At 43.2% G+C, this 22,499-nt stretch overlaps 1 protein-coding gene across 1 annotated transcript in view; it reads right to left on the reverse strand.

Moving 5' to 3' along the window:
* The window catches only part of MYO1E (myosin IE), a 276,218-nt gene that overhangs the window by 178,801 nt on the left and 74,918 nt on the right, over positions 1-22,499 (reverse strand). The window lies entirely within an intron of this gene.

The following is a 22,499-nucleotide window of genomic DNA, read 5'->3' on the forward strand; positions in this document are numbered from 1 at the left end:
AATCTGTACTGACTGACGAACAATCGGCCGTTCTGGGGACGGCCAACAAAAATTTTATAGCATGCACACCAGATTTTGTTTGGCCGAAAAGTCGCAGTCGGAAGCATCATACTAACAAGCCGACAATCGGCCGTTGGCCGAAAATTTACGGCCAACAATCTGTGCGTGTGTACGGGGCTTAAGATGCAAAGATTGGGATAGACCCCCACTCCCATGGCACAGCCCTATCTGCAGGCATGTCACATGGATACGCATACCCAATCCAATTACCTTCAGGCACGGTTCTCATCTGGTGCAAGCAAAAAGTTAAAATTAAAATCCCCAACTCTGATCCTCCAACAACTGACCCTGCCTATCTCCAGCTTACTCAGTTAGAAAACTAAGTGGGATGACATGACAAAAATGTACCAAGAACCAGTAGTGATTAGAGTATCAGCACAGTATCAATCATTTACTGTAATAAATGATGATAATCTGCTACTGAGTGAGAAAACACTTCATTAGCTGATAGCCTTTGCACGGATTCTTAAAACATTAGTTTAGATGTGCTACCAAGATACAAATAACTTTTGACAAGAGATGGGCTTTAACTATTCACACCTTCATATACCACACCATCCATCCAAATGTTCCTTCAGATCTGCAAACATTCAACCATATTATATAAAAAAAAAAAAACTGAGGTGGTACAAGTACACGTGGTACAAGTACAAGTACTAAGCATCAGTTCGGTTATGTGAGAGATAAAGTCACACGCTGTACCTAGAAATGGTGTTAAGAGGTCTTGTCCAATGAACATTGTTGACTCTCTTAGAGTGGAGGTTAAGTGGCGGTCCTCCTCTCTATTCAACCACAATTTAGGCCCAGATTTTTTAGTCAACAGTTCTTCATGATGTATTGGTGTGTATATGACATGAACCTAGAATGAATTTCCTCAGAATAAAATGTACATTCGTTTGCAACTCTCATGCCTTCTCTGTATCCTCTCAATCCACCCACTATCCATACTCATCTGAAAGTTCCATGGACTCCTTGAAAGCTTTGGCACCAATACTGTGTCATGCATCGTATTTACATTGCAAAATGCAAGGGCCACCAATGGGATCCACCCACGTGTTTTCAGACATGCCATCCTAGTTCTGGAAGATACATCTGTAGCCTTATGCCTCGTACACACGCATCGATTATTGGCCGGGAATTTTCGGCCAACGTCCGATCGGCCGATTTTCGGCTTGTTAGTATGATGCTTTCGACAACCGACTCCGACTTTTCGGCCAAAAAAAATCTGGTGTGCAGACTATAAAATTTTTGTTGGCCGTCAACACAACGGCCGATTTTCCATCAGTCAGTACAGATTTCGGCAGACAAAAATCTGATGAGCAAGTCCGGGCATGCTCAGAGAAGAAAACACACACGGAAAGTAAACCAGCACATGACATCACTTCTGAAGTTGATTTTTGTTGGCCGAGAAAATTCGTGTGTAGTCTAGGCACATTCCAACCAACAAAACACAACTCTGGACAAAAGTCGGACGATCGGTCGGCCGATAATCGTTGCGTGTGTACGAGGCATTACAGAGTTGGGACGTCTCACCATAACCCTGCATGTCATGTGACATTAGAGCATGCTGTCAATGTACAAACTGCTAGCCATTGTCCCTTATTGTAGAGGAACTAAAATTATCCTTATGTCTGCTTAAAACACAAGTCTTTAAAGTAATAGAAGGCCAATATATCAGCAACATTGTAGCAGTTAAAGAAAGAATTATCAAAAACTTGCCTATTAATTACTGAATAGCAAAAGTATTAATTTCTGAATAGCAAACATATCAGTTTATCTGTAGTAATAGAGAACAGCAAGACCAGTTTATATTCTACCTCCAGTTATGGGCATGGAATTTATTCAGAATAGCAATATACTGTTTGTGCACAGATGCAGGGCAGATGTCAGCATTCTGGTACGCAGTGCTATAGACTGGTGATGTGGCCTGTTGTCACTTTTAAAGCCTAGAAACCCTTTTACCAAAAAAAGGAAGAAAACTTCTATGGTAGTTTTGCTCCTCAATACATTTCCTATTTTAAACAGCAGTTTCCTGTCTTTCTGCAGCTAAAGAATTTGTGGAATTTATAGCACCAAGCAAAGCTTTAAAATCTGCAAAGCCTCTGCCCACAAAATGATATTGGATTGTTCTCACTGAAACCCTTGTATCAAAAAGCTTTACTAGATTAAATGGATCGAACAGGCTAGAGAATAGAATATCTTGATAGAAAAAGCCAACATTCTGGTTCTGTGGTTTAATTTGGGCAAAGCAAGATGTATGATTAATGCAAGACATATATTTCCGTTTATGTTTTTGGCAAAAAAACTATTTCAATTGATAGGGGTAAGAGCAATATGCATGTAAAGTTAAAGCGGAGTTCCGGGCACAAAAACAATATTTTTTTTTTGTGCCCCTCCGCTAGGTAGACCTCACCTGAAAAGGAATTGTATAGTTATTTTTTTTTTTTGTTTACTTACCTTGTAATTGAAGATCGAAGATACCTCAGAGTACTTCCTCCCTCGGAGCCGCGGCTCACCCCGTCACTTCCTGTCTCGCTATGATTCCTGGGAGCTGAACGTCATAGCTCCCAGGAATCAATGCGACGGCACCGGCCCCGCTCGTCATTTCCGGGCGACGCCGCATTCCCCTGCTAAACAGCTTCTGGGCATGCCCAGAAGCTGTGGAGGAATGCGGCGCAGCGCCGGAAGTGACGAGAGGGGCCGGTGCAGGCGCATTCTGGGACAAGAAGACGCGGAAGAAGACACAGAAGAGGACCGCGCCGGCTTCAGCTGCCCAAGCCCCATACACACGCAGATTCTTGGCCAAATGATCGGCCAACTTTTGTCCAGTGTTTGTTGGTTGAAATGTGCTCTAGACTTGCACTGGACTTTTGTTGGCCAACAAAAACCAACTTCAGAAGTGATGTCCTGTTCTGGTTTACTTTTCGTGTGTTTTTTCTTCTCTGAGCATGCCCAGTCTTGCTCATCTGATTTTTGTCTGCCGAAATCTGTACTGACTGAGGAACAATCGGCCGTTCTTTGTTGGCCAACAAAAATTTTATAGCCTGCACACCAGATTTTTTTTCGGCCGAAAGTTCGCAGTTGGTTGTCGGAAGCATCATACTAACAAGCCGAAAATCGGCAGATCGGACGTTAGCCAACAATTTACGGCCAACAATCTGTGCGTGTGTACGGGGCTTTAGTTTATAGTTAAAGACTAGAAGTTCAGCAACCTACACAAATTGGAAATCAATCAGCCAGGGATTTCACCATACATCAAAATGCTCTTACAAGCTAGACAGGCAGCAATCAACCTGTAGCCACAGATTAACAATTAAATAGGGACTTGTTGTTGAAAGCCATATTATACAAGGTAAAAAGGCCCAACAAGTCAAGATTGGACGCACATACATATATACACTATATATATATATATACACATACATATACATATACACACACACACACACACACGTTGAGATACAGGCCTAGCAGAACCTTAACAAATGCACCAATTAGAGCACATGCTTTTATACCTCACCATTGACTGGGGTAATGGGAAAATGCTTTTAAGTCTCAGGACATGGCTGGTCAGTTGAAGGAATTTTACCAAGCACTTTACAACCACTCACTTGATACGTTCATTGTGAAATCACCTTAAATTAGAGAAGATAAACCAATACTTTAGCCAGCCACTGATTTCTTGCTCGAAGAAAGTCCTAGGTTTAAATCCTCCAATTACTAAACCGCTCTTCAAGACCCTAAATGGCAAATTTGTAGTCCCCCTCAGGTATCTATAAAAGTGCCTTTAAGGCTGGCCTTAGACCATATGATTTTCTTTCCCGCAAGCGTGGGTTGATGGAGGAATCCCTCCTGTGGAGGCATTGTGCTCTCCCGGGGGGGGGGGGGAAGAGGGAAGTTGTCCCCACCAGGAGAACAGTGATTATTGCTAGCCGCTAGCAATAATCGCATGTAAAATCCTACAGGCTGGTTGTACCCAAGTTGATTGATCAAGTTGGATACCTTCAGCCTGCCCATACATGGTTCCAATCTCATGCAATTGCACGCCAATGCTTGCTATGGGGGCACCTGAGCTGAGCCGCTGCTCTGTGTCTCCATTCAACACACGCAGTTTAGCCCTGCCCCCTCCATCTCCTGATTGGCTTACTGGCAGCAATTGATAGCAGCCGGAGCCAATGGTTCCTGCTGCTGCCAACAGCCAATCAGGAGTGCGAGTCCCCAGAGAGGCAAGGCTCTTGTGGACATCACTGGATTGACAGGGGTCTCAGCAAGTATTAAGGGGGGCTGCAGCACATAGGTTTTTTACCTTTATGCATAGAATGTATGAAGGTAAAAAACCTTATGCCTTTACAACCACTTTAAGTCTCTTACCTCAAACAGGTTTGCTTTCTTGTATTGATCCTTCTGATCAATTTTACAGTAGAATTGATACAGGCAGCTATAAAGCTACCTGTTCATTCTACAGTTATATGGCGGCAGATGATCATATGGATGTTCACTCAAAGGGTCTCACCTTGCCCCTCCAGGACCCTGGGACCATAGTGGTGGCATTCAGAATGACCAAAGGTGGAGGAAATAAGGAATGTCTGTTCTAGACCTCAAATCCGCACAATGAACCCCAAGCTGCTCATCTCTCAGAACTTCCATGTTCAGAGCGGTCAAACTCCCGTCAGTGATGTTAGGCAAATAAGAATATTTGGGCTCTGTCCCAGTAGTTTGCAGTGGTGTCTAAAATTCAGCTGGTTTACAGTAATTGTACTTGAAAAGGCCCAATGGTCTAGAAATCCAAATTACACGCACTTATTTGATCAACCATACATTGCGGACATAACCTACACATATTTGGTGTCCCTGTACTTCAGATAAAGAAGAGAAAATTATGTAAAAACATTTGAAAAATAATATCAATTGTACAAAATTCTTAACACATTACAAAAACTAAAACTGCATATTTTGTGTTTTTAGTCACTTGTCAGCTTAAAATAAAGTTCTGGGTATTCGTTATAGTCAAGCCTTATATGCCCTGAAAAAAAAAAAAAAAAAAAACTTTGGGAGGTAAAAGTTCTTGTGAGGTTAACCAGTGCATACTAAAGAGCCAAATTTGGCAGGGTGGGGGGGGGGGGGGGGTGGGTGGGGGCGTGGGGTTAATCAACATTTCAATAGTCACTAGTCACGAAAGGGATGAGAAACCCTGTTTGTTATTAATTTATAGAAGTGTTGCATAGTTTTTACCTCCCTAAGCATGTGAGTAATAAAAAAGGAAGAAGGAAGTACATGTAAAATATCTCTCATGAAATTAATCACGTTTCTGAGTTAAAGTTTTACGGTACTAAACTTACAACCATAAAATCAGTTTGTGTAAAACAAGCCTTTACTTCATATACACTGTGGAACCTAAGGGGTTAATCCCCTGCACATTGTGCAAAAAGGCTGTTTGATGCAGTCTTCTGTGATCCCTCCCCTTCTTTCACTGTCCCCAATCCATCTTCTGATAGAAGAGATCCTCGGGGGAACTCTGCACATGCTCAGGTTTTTTTTTTTTGGGGGGGGGGGGGTGTGCATGTGATCAGTAGTACAGGGCCAATCAGCACTGTTTAGGCAAAAAAACAGGGGGGCCTGCAGCCTCATAGGACAGTCAGAGTAGAATGAAAACTCCTCCTACAAGCTTTAACACTATTGCTCAGCCGGACACTGATAGAAGTCACAAGACTGCTATATACTGCTGATAACAGGTATTTAGCAGTTTAGATTTACTAAAATAATTGCATTTCCATGTTCTGTGTACTGTGAGACCAGATATTGTGTTCTGGGTTTAGGAAAAAAAAAAAAAAAAAATTCGCCTTCTCTGTGCAGCCAGCAAAGACTGTGTGAATTTATTTGCCCTTTAAACGGTGGTGATAGGATGAGGACACTGTAAAACATCCTTTATTTAGTCTGACATACATAAGACTCATTACATCTTAGCTCAAATAACAAGCTACTGTATGGTGTAACATATATACACACATATATATATACATACATATACATATATATATATATATATATATATATATATATATATATATATATATATATATATATATATATATATATATATATACACATACATACATACATACATACATACATACATACATACATATACATATATACATACATACATATCTCATCATATATATGTTTCTTTTTTAAATAGTTTTGTAAAGAGTGGTGAGGAGTTGAAACTACTGTAAGGGAAAAAAAAAAAAAAACAATCCAAAATAAAAGTTGCCACCAGAAAAGGAAGGAGACTTTTAAAAAAAAGAGTTAAGGGACCCTAAAATTCTGGTTTCTGGACAGAGCCGGTCCAGGCTCATTTAATATGTGACAAAGTCGGGATCCGCCCAAAACTCTGGACTGGGAAGATCAGCAGTCTTTGATTGCTCGGTTTTCAGTCTAAGGCCCCTTTCACACTGTCGGCGGACTCCGTTTATCTCAGCAGGGGATCGATCCGTCGATCCCCCGCTGAGTAGGCGGATCGCAGCTCTGTCTCGGCGCTGTGTGTGGAGACAGAGCTGTCAGGTCCCTGCTGTTCTCTATGGGGGAATCAGATGGGAACAGACCGCCTGTTCGTTCTCATCCGATCCGATGGACGGATGGAAAATAGGGTTCCGATGCCCCATAGAGATGCATGGGGCGACCGTTCAGATCCGCCTGAAAAACTGACAGGCGGATCTGAATGGTCCGCCTTTGTGAAAGGGGCCTTAGAGCCAGCAGGGGTAAGTGGGATTTTGAAAAATATAAACAAACCCAAACTTCTCCCCTAACTTAAGGGGATTGTAAAGTCTTTTTTTTTTTTGCTCTCTCTCTAATAAAATAACAAAAAATGGATTTTTGTAAAATCTTACCGTAAAATCCTTTTCTCTTAGCTCATCGACAGACGTAGTCCTCGGTGATACACCACCTTCGGGTTATGTTACCTCCGCAGGAGCAGGACTAGACAGGAAATTAAAAAGCTCTGGCCACACCCTAGGGGCAGTCCCAGAGGGTATATCCTCTCTCTCTCTGCCTCAGCAAATCAGTTATGTGAAAAAGCAGTGCTTAGAGAATTTAACCCAACCCAACTCCAAAACAGAGGGGCGGGGACTACGTCTGTCGATGAGCTAAGAGAAAAGGATTTTACGGTAAGATTTTACAAAAATCCATTTTTCTCTAGCGCTCATCGACAGACGTAGTCCTCGGTGATACACCACCTTCGGGACGTCCCAGAGCAGTATCACAACTGAGGGGTGGGAAAATGGAAATCAAATCCCAATCTAGAAGGCCCAACCGGTGCCAACTAGAAGTTTACAATGCTCATCCTTAATGATGAGACTCAACCAAAAAAAGAGAAAACAATTTTTTTTTTTTTTTTTTTTCAAACAGAAAAAAACCCTCGAGGTAGACCACCGGTCTCCTCAAATTGCGGCCTGCAAAACCTTGCGGCCAAATGAGGCATCCGCCGATGCCGTCACATCAATTTTATAGAATTTTGTAAAGGTATGTACCGACGACCAGGTGGCCGCCTTACATACCTGGACCACTGACGCCTGATGGTGAAAGGCCCAGGAAGTACTGAGCGCTCGAGTGGAGTGCGCCCTAACAGGGAACGGAGGACTCTGACCCTTAATAGAATAAGCCTGTACCACCGTTTGTCTAATCCATTTGGCAATGGTCGCGGCAGATGCAGGCAAACCCTTTCTGGGGCCATCCGTGATCACAAAAAGTGAATCCGTCTTACGGAATGATTCCGTAGCTTTCAGGTATACCCTGATTGCCCGAACCACATCTAAGGAATGCAACGCATGTTCCCGATGATGCTTGGGCTGAGGACACAAGGAAGGTAGTACAATATCTTCATTCAGATGAAAATCTGAAACCACCTTGGGAAGAAAAGATGGCTTAGGATGAAGTACTACCTTATCCCTATGAATCACTAGGTATGGTGACTGGCATGATAATGCAGCCAGTTCTGACACCCTGCGAGCAGAAGTAATAGCCACCAAGAAGGCCACCTTCTGGGATAGAGTAAGCAAGGGAATCTCCCTGATGTTTTCAAAGGGAGGTTTCTGTAGAACCGACAAAACCAAATTAAGATCCCAGGGCGGTAAGGGCGCGCGGACTGGAGGAGCCAGGTGCCGCACCCCCTGGATGAAATTCCGCACCAAGGATTTGGTAGCTAAAGGCTTCTGAAAGAAGATTGCTAATGCTGAAACTTGACCCTTGATGGTGCTCAAGGCTAGCTTCTGCTCAACCCCTTGTTGCAAAAAGGCCAATATTCGAGTCACCGAATAGGTACGTGGAGGAAATCCTAAAGATTCGCACCACGCAATATAAGTCTTCCATGTGTGATAATAGACTTTGCTGGAAGTCGCTTTCCTTGCTTTAATAAGGGTAGGAATGACTGAAGTAGACAAACCTCTGTCCTTCAGTACTTGGGTCTCAATGGCCAGGCCATTAAAACCAGCGACTGTAAAGCACGAAGGTAAATTGGTCCTTGAGACCACAGACACTCCCTGAGACGAAGTTCCCACGGAACGTCTGCGACTAACATGTCCAAGTCGGCCAGGCCGGCTTGAGGAGGCCAGCCTAGAATTTCTAGGACCACTGGCGCTGATTGGATCTGAACCAGGCGTCCCTAGAGCTATCTGGCCCCGACCATCCGAGAAAGTCTGGTCGTTTTCTGTTCCCACACATTTATCAGATACCTGATAGTTATCAGGAAAGGTGATCTTTTCTGGTTGAACCTCAGGGACCGAAGTCACCCGACTAGAGGCTACTTGGCCTATCTGGTCAACCAGATCCGATTCCTGTGAGGTATCGGGACTAATCTTAGGAAAAGGTAAAGGAAAAGATCTTTTCAGGGAACGGTAACTACCGCTTCCTGTAGTACTTAAATGTTGGAAGGGAAGAATCGCACCGGTAGTAGTGGTTGATGCTCGATCTAATGTCCTGAATACCGGTGAAAACGTCCCCCCACCCTGAAACCGGGTGGGGGCGCACCTTCAGGCTGTGTACTCCTTTGCTTCGGGTTTGGCTGGGTTGGTCCCCTTCTTGAACCCTCCTGGAGGAGTCTTGCCTTTCCCGCTAGTACCAGCCGGGCGCCCTTTATGGGCGGTAAAGAAAGGTCCTCGCTTGTTGCGAGGTCCCTTAGCTTTTGCAGCCTGTGGCAAAAAAGTGCTCTTGCCCCCAGTGGCATCCTTAATGATTTCATCTAGGTTGGCTCCAAATAGACGATTCCCCTGAAAAGGGAGATTTGTCAAGGTCTTTTTGGAACCTAGGTCAGCTGACCAGCATTTTAACCACAGCACACGTCTGAGGATCACTGCTAACTTAGATGCATGCCCTAATACGGGAGTAGTGTCCAAGGCTGCGTCACAGATAAACCGTAGCCCTTGTATGATCTGTTCCATCAAATCAGATGTCTCCTGGGGAACATCTTTTCCCCTAAGATCTTGGCGTACCATTTTCGCCCATTCCGTAAGTGTCTGGGAAACTAGACCAATAACAATTACTGGTCTAAAAGCTGACCCTATCAGAGAAAAGATAGTGCGGGACTCTGCTTCTATCTTTCGATCCACCGGATCCTTAAAGGACGAAGTGTCCTCCACTGGAATAACCGTGGCTTTATTCAGCCTGGAAATAGGCGGATCCACGACTGGTGGTACCGTCCATTTCTTAATGATGGATTCCTCAAACGGATAGCGTCTAGCAATACGCTTGGAAATAGTAAAGGTACGTTTAGAATGCTCCCATTCTCCTTTAATCTGATTACCAAAACATTTAGGTACAGGAAAAGCCTTCGCCGTCTTGATGGGCTTATTAGTCCCAAAAGGCCTCTCTGTTTCAGTTGCCTCTGCCGGTAAAGCCTCAAGTTTTAAGGTTTCTTGCACTGCCACAACTAGTGCGTCCACCAATGCTTCTTCCTGAATTATAGCAAGAGAAGAAGCATCCTCCTCACTGTCTGAGGGGGCTTTACCTGGGATAACAGCCCTTGCAGAGGAACTTGCAACTGCCGTGACCATCTCTGAATCTGAGTCAGAGGTGTCAGATGGTATAGGGGTAGGCGGGGGTCGCTTCCTTGACCCCCGTCCCTGACAGGCCGCCTCCACCCGAGCCACCATAGACTCCAAAATTGCTGTAAATGACTCTATACTCTGTGCACCGGCGGGTCCCGAGGCCCCCTCGAGGGAAACAGGTGGGGGAATATGTGTGGCAGGGTCCATAATAACTCCAGTTACTACCTGGATAATATAAATTCAAAAGTAAAGAAAAAAACTTTTTTTTTTTTTTTTTTCTTTTCTGACCCCCAGCGCCACAAAAAGCCCCTTAGTGTTACCTGCTAGGGATCCCTATCGATCGAGAGAGAGAGAGATAGACCCCCAGGCTCACCACTTGATGCTCAGAGTTAAACTGCAACAGCTTACAGCACTGTCTTGACAAACAGGAAGTCTTTTGGCTGGCTGCCCAGGAAGAAAGGAGGCGGCTCCGCCCCTCTGCACGCCTTCCGGCGCCTCCCCCAAGCTCCACGAGGTGTAGGATCACCTCAAACATGGCCGCCCCCATGCTGGAGACACGAGGCTACGCCAAAATGGCGGCTCGTGCGATCCAGCAAAAAAAATGGCGGCGGCCTGTACTGAATAGCGGTGTGCTGCAGGGCACACAACACTCTCTCTGCATGGGGATATGGCGTGGTTGGCGGTACCGGCCCTGGCGTACCGCATGGCCGTTCGGGAGGCCTGCTAATAGCTGGAGATCTGATTTGGAAGGCAGTCTACATGTCCGTGGCTTCTGACTGGTAGGTAGCTTATACTTAACCCATAAGATTCCCAGAATGCCACAGATTACATCTTTAAAACATGTATACAATAGATTGTTAGCTCCCAAGCCAAGCCTCCTGGCTTTTGCACACATAAATCACACTCAAAGTAGGAGGATTTGTGACATGTTATAGGATAGAAAGGACTCTTTCTTACCATACAGAGAGGGGCCCGCGTTCACCACAAAACCCGTCAGGGAAAAAAAGGGGGAACATACTACTCACCATACCGGAACCAGGCGGGCACCAACTCCTGACAGTACCCCTCTCCACCGGGGCGGGAGGGCTGTCGACCGATACGGACGCCGTGACTCATGGTCTTTGGCGTTTCGGCGAGACGTTTAACTCGCGTGGACAGTCCTTTAATGGGACTTTGTCGCGGCCGACCCAGCGCGGAGCTATGGCCTGCACGCGCTCGTAGGCTGAACTGGGGTGACCACCGGATCTCAACATCCAGCCCGTCGCCCAGTTCAGCTTTCTTGCTTGAAGATCTCACAGGAACACTGGAGAAAAAAGCTGTCTAAAAAAAATCCTTTAAGAAAAAATTCTTGCCAGGACCTAAGATCCCAGCAAGGTGTCTAGGTCCTTACTCCTAACTAGACAGAAAATAACTGATTTGCTGAGGCAGAGAGAGAGAGGATATACCCTCTGGGACTGCCCCTAGGGTGTGGCCAGAGCTTTTTAATTTCCTGTCTAGTCCTGCTCCTGCGGAGGTAACATAACCCGAAGGTGGTGTATCACCGAGGACTACGTCTGTCGATGAGCGCTAGAGAAAATATTATACTTACCTCCTCTGTGCAGTTGGTTTTGCACAGGGCAGCCCAAATCCTCTTCTCTGGTCCCTTTTAGCTGCTCCTGGCCCCTCCCTCCTGTTGAGTGCCCCCACAGCCAGCAGCTTGCTATGGGGGCACCCGAGCCAAGCTGCAGCTTCCTGTATCCGTTCAGACACAGAGCTGAAGTTCGGCCCCACCCCCTCTCTCTCCTAATTGGCTGAGTTTGATTGACAGCTGTGGGAGCCAATGGCACCGCTTCTGCTTTTCTTCCCCCAGCAATCATGCAGCTGAGATTAGAGCGAATGTAATCACACCTTTTTATATAGCTACACACACACGCTTTTCTTTTCTATTTTAAACTGAATGGGTTGTTTTACAAGGTGAGGCTGTACATATACTTTAGGACTTTGGACCTTGGCACCACTGTCACTGCAATTCTACATTTTATATTTGTTTGCATATACACTTTTAGTCCCGGTTCACGTTAGTCCGATGGCAGACATTGCATGCGATTTGGAGCGCACTGCTCGGAAAATCACGTGATGTCTGTGCGATGCAAATTCAGCCATACAGATTGAATTTGCATCGCATTCGGACACACACACACACACACACACGACCCTTTTTTGGGGTCGCAGCAGAATCATATCGCATGGTGGTTCACACCTATGCGATCCGATTTAGGTCTGAACTGACAGTTCACACTGCGATATGGCAGTGTGAACTGCCTGCGATTTGGATGTGATGCGGGAACCCGCAGTGGATTCGCAGAGTTCCTTCATCACATATATGTGAACTGGCACTGAAGGTTCTTTTTCAACCACTTGGTTTTATTTATATCACGTGTGTTGCATTAGCTGATTCCATTTACTATAACATGTTGCAATCTACAACTGTTCTTTCTCTCATCGTGCCATTGCTTACTTTACAAAAACTAGAAATAAACTATGCCGTTGACTCATTATCAGCTGATCCCATGAAATCATCACTTTAAAAAAAAAAGTAGCAAAAATATAAACTCTTTCACGGTGGCCGTGTGCTTAACCTTGCATTTGGCTCTGCAATCCGGATTTTTACTTGTCAGAAAAAAAAGTTGCATTAAAAAAAAAAAAAAAAAAAACAGACTTTATACAAAAAAGGGTAAAATCTATATCCTATAAAAATTATATAATTTTACACAGTAATTTAAGATAAACACAAGTATATATTCACGTTCTCTTATCCCTGGTTCACACTGGTGCAACTTGTCATGTGACTTGACAGTTCAAAGTCGCATGACACGTTGCACCCCATTTGCAGCAAAGGCATCGCAGGACATAAAAAAAAAAAAATCTGTCAAATGAAGTCCCACAGATGTCAGCAAGCCACACATGAAATCAAATTTATAGTTGGCTTTGAAGTCACGCTGAAGAAGCGCAACTTCAAAGCCACACTGGTGTGAACCAGGACTTTATACACCCCCTCCTCCCCCCATAAAAGTGCTAAATTAAAGTACGATCACTGCACAATCATTTATTATACAACAAAACATGCAGTATCAACCATCCCAGATGATCAGACATAGCAATATACTTTTGGACTAAAGGTCATGAGATGCACCAGAAGGCTCTATCAGGGTTATGAGATTAGGATTGTGTCCATGGGATTATTCCTATATATATACAAAAATTGTACATCTGGGGTATGTATCTATGAATGAACGAATGAATGAACGATTTAATATCTTCCTTAAAAACCCGAAAAGAAAACGAATTGCCTCCGGTTTCTTCTAGGTTAGAAATATACAAACACAACATAAGAAAAGAACATTTCTGAAAATGGGAAACTGGAGTTGATTTACTAAAACTGGAGAGTGCAAAATCTGATGCATCTCTGCATGGTAATCAATAGCTTCTAAATTCAGCTTGTTCAATTAAACTATGCCCAAAAAAAAAACCTGGAAGCTGATTGGATTTTATGCAGAGCTGCACCAGACTTTGCGCTCCCCAGTTTTAGTAAAGCAACCCCACCATTTCTAAAACCGAATGCAGTCAATTTTCTTACTCCTGTCTGAGTCATCAATAGCTAGAGATGGTAATTTCCAAAGCTGACCACACAATCATGAATCAGACCCATCTCATTCCCCACCCAAAATATAGAGATATTGTGATTTGTGATAGATGCGGGCAAACACTGCCTATCCAAGATAGAAGCTGCCAGCACTACAACTGACATATAAATATAAAATGGTCCGTAAATCGCATAAAACAAAAGTTCAGCGCACAATCAATATGCATTTAATGAATTGTGCACCTAACTGAAAATCAGTAACAATACATTCATGTCACAATAAGGCCCCTTTCACACTTGTGCGACTTAAAAGTCACACAATTTTGTTGCCACGATTTTGACTGGACTTGAAGCAATGCCTTTGTCTTTGGACCTCAAAACGCATTAAAAGAAAAAAAAAAAAAAAAAAAATCGCCCACAAGTAGTGCAGGGACAGTCATACAGATATGAACGATACTCATTGGAAATCATGGAGAACGACTTGTCATGCGACTTTGCAATCCCAAATCGCAGGACAAGTCGCACAAGTGTGAAAAGGGGCCTAAGAGTCCAAAGTTCATATAACCATGTGAAAAATACTGGAAAACCAAAAGTGAAGCTGAAGTGTTCAGATTTCCAAAGTTGTCAGTGAGAAAGAACACACCACCAACATAGAAGGCATATGCGCTCACCAGAAAAGATGGACCCAGGTACCTTCTAGTAAATGGGTCAAACAGGCCATGTAATCCTCATAGGAGAAAGTAGTCCAATCGTGAGGGATGGTCAATCAAACTGTATCCATATACTCCTGGATTGTGATGACTTTGTCTCCCGGCAGCACATCGATCTATAGAAATAGGCCTCTTTCACACGGCCGCTCCATTTTTTTTTATCTCCGCTCCGGCACTTTTTTTTTTTTTTTCACGGACACAGATGACACTTGTGTCATCCGCTCCGTATGTCCGCATATCATCCTATCCGTTTGCGGATGATATACGGACATAATGCATGTCTATGGGATTGCGGATGTCAGCGGATGACACAGCTGACATCCGATTTTGCATCCTTTCCGTTTTTTAAACGGAAGAAAAAATGGGGTTCTGTTCCGTTCCAAAAAACGGAACAGAACTGAAAGGACGCAAATCGGATGTCAGCGGATGGTCATCCGCAATCCCATTGACATGCATTATGTCCGTTTATCACCCGCAAATGGATGGGGTGATATAGGGACATCCGTAGCGGCAGTGTGAAAGAGGCCATAAGCCAGAGTGCACATACATAGTGTAAAACTGCTTCAATAAGAAATAAGGGCCGTTTTTTCCTGCCTGTAATAACTCTACTCACTACATGCTGGTTACCTGCGGATGTCTAAGGGTTTTTGACCATTTTAATAATTCCTATTGAAGCAGTTTTACACTATGTATGTGCACAGGTGATGAAATGCCACCAAAAGAAGGCTCTATTTGTGAGAGAGAAAGGACATCAATTTTATTTTGGTACAGTGTCGCACAATCGCGCAATTTTCCTTAAAAACGCAAAAAATGGCCTGGTCATTAAGGGGGCAAATCCTTCCAGTCCAGAACTGGTTAAGAAAATGTTATTTGAGGTAAGCTACGACTAAAGAACAATTTGCCCTTTTTGGAATGTTACAATTCAATTTTTCAGTGTGGTGCGCACCGCACCAAAGGTAGTGCATGCAATACTTTACAAAACTCCCTGCAACTGGATTAGACAGTACTTGGTACCATGTAGTCTGCTGCATGCAAACAAACTGCATTTGCGACCTGCATTTGAGTATTAACTTAACAGCACAGTAAGTTTTGAACGTGGCGTGAACAAAGCTGATCTCTGGGCTTCTTTCAGGGTGAGCTCCAATAGATTGACGACCGAAGGTACCATTAAGGGCCGTACACACGATAAGAAAATCTGAAGGGAAGTTTCGTCCGACAACCGATCTGCCGATTTTCGGATTGTTAGTATGGTGCTTTCGACAGCCGACTCAGACTTTTCGGCCGAAAAAAATCCTGATAAAATTTTAATCGTCCGTCAACACAACGTCCGATTTTCGTCTCATTAGTACAGTTTGACGGAAAAAAAAAAAAATCTTAAAAGCAAGACTAGGCATGCTCAGAGACGAAAGAACACATACAATGCAATCCAGCATATGACATCACTTCTGAAGTAGAATTCGGTCGTACGGGAAAATTCGTATGAAAATAACCTCTTCACTTTCCACATCAGACTAGCATGCCACAAAAAACGGACGACAGATCGTTCGATAATCTGATCGTGTGTACGGGGCTTTAGAACAGATTTAGGATTCCTAGACATACTCTGAAACTAGATACACAAAGCCTGAAAAATGGACAGGGCTGCAAGGAAGGTGGTTGGACAGAAACCACAAGCGAGTTTAGGGCCTTGGAACAGCTTGTGTTTACGCAATAACCTAGATCAGTGATGGCGAACCTTGGCACCCCAGATGTTTTGGTACTACATTTTCCATGATGCTCTACTACACTGCATAGTGCATGAGCATTATGGGAAACACAGTTCCAATCCATCTGGAGTGCCAAGGTTCGCCATCACTGACCTACATCATTTTGTTTAACATTTGCACCATAAGGCCTTGAACACACTGGATATTTGTAAGGCTGCTGTTTTTGGCTTCAGGCATTTTTTTCCTGCAGCCGGTAAACTCTCCAGCATGTTATCCTAGGTGTCCATGGCGTTTTTTGGCAGGAAAAAACCCCCCAGAACTAGAGGGTTTTGAGAGGTGTTTTTCAGCTGTAAAACGCTCAAACTCTGTAAAAAGCTGAAAAATGTGGCTATTCGATGTTTGAGCATTTTTGAGCCATAAGCTTTTGTGGAAGTTTAGGTTTTTTTTTTATTTTAGCAAAACGCGAAATGCTAAAAATGCTGAAAAACGCTACACGCTACTGGCCTTTTTATAATGTCCAGTGTGTATGAGGCCTGAATGTCCCTCATAAATTAGTTCTGAGAGGATAAAACCAATACAATGCAACTGCCCAAAGGTCCCTCAGCTTTCACAAATACACCAGGCAGTAGAAAAGGCTGAAAAGATAAAAAACAGAAAGCACAAATCCTAGAGCAATAAAACCTTTAATAAAGATCCAATAGAACAAAGTATTGCACTCCCATCTGGATGAATAAAAACAAATCACATCAATAGAAGATAGGATTGCCAGGTGTAGCTACGTAGTCCTCTGTCTCCGACAGGTTCCCTCCCACACATGTAGGTAATAGAAGAGTGCGCGGTAATTGGACATCATTCCCGCACCGGTCGGGTAAGACTAAGAAAAAAGCTCAGATGAAGTGAGCTGTGCCATGCTCACTGGATTTAGAATACTCCAGAGCAGAGGTCCCCAAACTGTGGCTCTTTAATCGCCTTTATCCAGCCCTTCGGGCGCTATTTCTCCCACTGACACCAACGATCAGTCACTATTACTTCCACTGATAGAAATGATGGAATATTTCTTCCAATGACACCAATAATGGGATACTATTCCTTCTCCTACTGACCAAAGGTGCCATGTATTTTACACTCCCACTGGCCACAGTCTAGCCCCCATAAAAGGCTCAAGTTCAGTACACTGTCCCTTAGTTTAAAAAAATGTGAAGACCCCTGCTTTAGGGGACCATGGGCAGGCTGTGGCATGCTAAAGCTGGACACGCTAGCACCTGACAAGAGAAAGCAAGAGCTGCTCCTCCACATCACATGGAGGAAGAGGGAACCGGCCACCACATAGTACCAACCACAGCTACAGTGTTACAATGATCACACATTTCGGGGCATGCCTCCCCACTTCCTTTATATAGTCGCTTGGAGGGGCTTATAGCCATTTATCCACAGGATCCCTAAAACACTAGAATGTTCACTAACCGATGCAGTAAAAATCTTGTTAAGACAGGGAATGGTCGTAACCACCAAATAGACACTTCCCATTTTGAGGGGCACTTCCTCAATAAGAGTTGCTGGCAAAGTGGTTGGAGCAGAAATACCTTAGTGGGGTTAGACCAATGACGATACAACTCAACTCTAAGGGCACCCAGAATGGTAACATTAAAGACAACTGATGTAGGTTGCGCTAGGTTTTAAACATGTGCATACCATGTCAACAAGAAAAAAAATGGTAACCTTAGACTTAAAGATATATCAGTACACTCCGCATGCACCACACATCCAAAAGGGATAGGGCAACCTCCTCCTCATCCTCAGTTGTGAAGTTTCAGTAAAGTTAGAGATGGACTCTAGTGAGTGAGTAGCAAAATTTTCATAGCGAGATCAGTTTTAAAAATGTTTAAAACATTTTATTCAAATATGATCGGTCATATAAAATCTTTGCATGCATAAGAGACAGATCTAAAAACATAAACTGGTTGAAAACATAAGGATAATGCAAAAGAATGGAAATAAGGAGGCAGACACGGATGGTGTGGTATCACCGCAAGTGTGAACAGGACAGGGAACGCCGGCTTCCGCGTGCGTTCCACTCCATCCTACCCGACTACCGGTCACGTGCCCCCTGCGTGCGTTCCAAAATGACGCGTTTCGTCATCAATATGCGACGTCTTCAGATTTTGGAATTTTCTATATTTACTTTACCTGCTCTGTGGCAGAAGGAGTTTATTGCAGCTGCACTTTAATTTTCTATATTTATTCACAAATTAATATCTATTATAATATTTATGGTGCACATATTTAATTATCTAAGAACCCATAGGCGCAGGTGCACACCTTCTCTTTTTATATATCAGTCTCAGGACCTCAAGGAGGGAAACAGCGAACTGTCCTGGAGGCAGAAACTTGTAAGTGAAAGAGGAAATCAAGGCAGACAGAACCAGGTCCTCTCCCCTGCTAGACCTGGCTGCACTATGGGACAAACCTGTGGAAATCTCAGTACTGGATGGACAGTACTGGATAAAGAGAAATAATAATTTTGGCCAGTAAAACAGATCCTATGTATTTTAGCGGTTTGGAGTTCAATTAGTTATGGATAGCGTAACGAAGAGTAAGAACCTCAAAGGTTTTGTTGCCTTTCACAACCTCGTTAGTAAAATTTCCTCTCATTTCCTTGTGTGTAACCAGGTCAAGAAGAAAGGAAAATCTCTGCTCTGAAGAGAAATAACAATGGCTGACATTAGGGTCAGAAATGGAAATGGTTTGAAATAAAAATTTTGGTGCCGCTTCACTTACCAATTTTGTTACTGGGACAGATAGCGGGAAGAAATCTTTAAAAGCAAAGATGTCAGTCACAACACTTAGAGCCCTTTTTACGCTTTGAAAAACTTGCCATAAAATGCTGAGCCCTTTTGTAGCGCTGTTTATGCACTTTTCAGGTGTTAGCGGTGCGTTTTTTTTGGGACATGACTCAAACAGCGTTAAGAACCATTTTGAGGTGCTTTTGAGGCACTATTTATTTCAACAGAGAGGGGGGTTTTTGAGGCGCTTTTTTGAGCGCTCCAAAGATGCTGCTTGCAGGATTTTTTTCACCGCCCCGCCAGCGCACTGCCCCAGTGTGAAAGCATTTATTGATTTTAATGGTAATAGGTTTTCGTGAGCTTTTCAGGCACGTTTATAAAGTGCCTCAGTGTGAAAGGGCCCTTATTATGAAGCTAGACACTAGAAGAACAAAATCGTTGCATTAATCCAAATAATCATAAAATAATCAGTTATAACATTAACCAGTAATCAAAAAAAAAAATCTAAACTATCAATGTCATATCTAAAATTACAGTACCTCCAATTGTGTACTTATGAAAACCATTAAGTTTCCCATTAAGTTAATTTTCTAACAGTTGCTATAATTACTACCAATAAGACTGCATTGATACCCAAAAAACTATCCAGGAAGTTTGAAAATGCGCCAACAAAATGGCGGTGGTCTCAGGAGCCCATGCATGACTCAGTGTAGCAGGATTGTGGGATCAGATAGATTAGAGAAAATCTTTTCACGGAAAAGAAAAACACGAATACAATCATAAAACACTGCTTGATTTGTTCATGAATGCTTGCCCCTCAGATCAGCAAATGAAGGAAGTTAGTCATTACAGTTTTGGCTACAGAACCCAGCAATGATGACCTAATTGTTCCTGAGTATTAAAAGTCCCATACAAGTCTGGCTTGGTTACACCCTGAGTGAAGTACTTTAAATTGCTATGTCCTCAACTTTCACATTAATTGAACTGTTGCCAGATAGAAGCCAGCCAGCAGATGCTTTAATCGCCCAACACAGGAGCCGGTTAACGGCCATTTCATATTCAATTGCCACCTTGTTGATCTCTCTTGCCATAGCTAAAAAGTATCACTGTTGGGCCTACAAGACTCTATAGCTATACAGAGCCAAGCAGGAATAAAACATTCATGTTTACATGCTTTATGTGCTTTTTTTTTCCAAATGAGCTGTAGGCCTAATCAAAAAATTCAATATTGAAAGGATGCATTATATATAGGAATTGCACAATAAAAAGACAGACTGCATCCCCTGAGATCTGGAGTAAACGTTGAGCTGCTACCCAATTGTTTTCTTCTGAAAGGAGGACAATTGTTATTTAGCTTCAGTTAATTTTGCTCTATTCTTTCATGCTATGGTTTAGCAGGAGTCTTCAAACTATGGCCCTCCAGTTGTTCAGGAACTACAATTCCCATCATGCCTAGTCATGTCTGTGAATATCAGTTTTACAATGCCTCATGGGATGTGTAGTCCTGCAACAGCTGGAGGGCCGTAGTTTGAGGATCCCTAGTTTAGGTCAATAATGGCGATTCTTGGCACCCCAGATGTTTTGGAACTACATTTCCCATGATGCTCCACTATACTGCATAGTGCATGAGCATTATAGGAAATGTAATTCCAATCCATTCAGAGTGACAAGGTTCGCCATCACTGACCTAGATCATTGGTTTTTGTTTAACATTTGCACCATAAGGCCTCAACTACACTGCAGAGTGCAGGAGCATCATGGGAAATTTAGTTCCAAAACATCTGGGGTACCAAGGTTTGCCATCACTGGTTTAGGCAGTCCTGATCGACCAATAATCTGTCATACAGTTCTAGAAATAAAATTCTTTGGTAAACACTGCTGAGTATTCCTAAAGGGTAACTCCATTTTCGTGGGGTGGGGGGGGGGAATAGCAAATAAAGAAAAGAAAAAAAAATGTATACAACTGCGACACAAGTCATATTGTAATTTAATGTTAATTTACCTTTCCTTTTCAATCTGCAGCTCTGTCATTTTCTGAAAATGCAATACAATATGACTACCTGTATGTGTTCTGTACATAGAATGTGTACAGAACGCCCCCCCAGAAACATTTCCTGCCTGTGATTGGCCCACCAAATGTTCCCAGAAGTCTGCACTAAGATACAAGTCAGATTTCAGGCATCCCCTGCAACAGAAATGTCATTTTTGGAGATACTTCCAATCCAATAGGAAAAAAAATCACATGAAAAATCACATCCAAAAAGGGATGCAGGCCCAGCACCTTTCCTCATTGGAGCCCTGCAGATGCACAGCTGGTTGATAATTGAGAAACCACTCATTTGATACACTTTCCCACATGGATAGAGATAAACACACAGGGATTTCCTTCAGACCAACAAAAAAGGTAGGAATCTACAAAGTTTGTTAAAATCCCTGCAATGTACATAGATCACCCAGAGGGGAATGTTTTTTTCTCAACAAAAGTGGAATTATGCTTTAAAATCTAGATATATGGTCACCAATACAGGGAAGTGCTTTCCTAGTGGGGATACACAGCAATAAAAAAAACTTGACAGAGGGTCGAACATGTCACCATGCTATCTACAAAAAACAGAAAAAAAAAATAATGCATAGAGATACACTAACATTATATTCGTTTGTTATCTGACCAAGACTTGTAATACACCACAATGCAATGATTTGCACAGGGAAAAGGCAACATTGGGAGAAGCGCTGCTCAGTGGGTACATTGGAAACCCCATTATTTATAAAGCACCATAGGATGGCTGCAATGCACAAAATGGCTTTTTAGGTAAACACATTCAATCTTTCACATCTGTATTTTTGGATCACAGCCAGGGACAGAATAAGCCATGGCCTAATGCACATGACACAATATACAGTTTATTGTCAAAGCCAATGACTGTTATTGTATGAATAGCCTAGTTCTAGGAAATCTAGGCCACGTGGCAAGTATGTTTTCATTCCAGTGCAATGTATTATTTGTGGTTCAAATAAAGAAAGCTGTAATAAAAACACAAAACTAAAATGGTGGCATTCTATAGTCTGTTGGCAAGAACACAATTTGAAGCAGAGTTTTATATATCTCAAGGAAACATGGCGGAAAAAAGGGTCAAGAGTTTAATGTTGACAGTAGGGATGCACCAATCCGATATTCGGATCGGATATCGGCGCCGATATGGCCATTTTAGATGGATCGGGGGGGATCGGTAACATTGACTGATCCACTGGCCGATTCGGTTTTGTTTGTGCTTGGTAACGGCTCAGCCATCCCTTACTAGGTGCAGTAGTAGTATGGGATGGGAGCCGCTACTTCATGTATAGTCCCGGTTCACAGGCGGAGTGATATCAGATGCACTCCGCCTGTGAATGGAGGAGCCGTACACATGAAGCAGCGGCTTTGCTCTGTACTGCAGTCGCTTACTTTGTGTGCAGCTCCGGATCGGTTCCGGTATCGGCGATTTCACAACGCCAGATATCGGTATCGGGTCCAAAAAAGTCGGATCGGTGCATCCCTAGTTGACAGAGGACTGAATTATTAATAAAAAATCTAGCTG

Source organism: Pelophylax lessonae, assembly GCF_965119305.1.
Source record: "Pelophylax lessonae genome assembly, chromosome: 4".
NCBI lineage: Eukaryota > Metazoa > Chordata > Amphibia > Anura > Ranidae > Pelophylax > Pelophylax lessonae.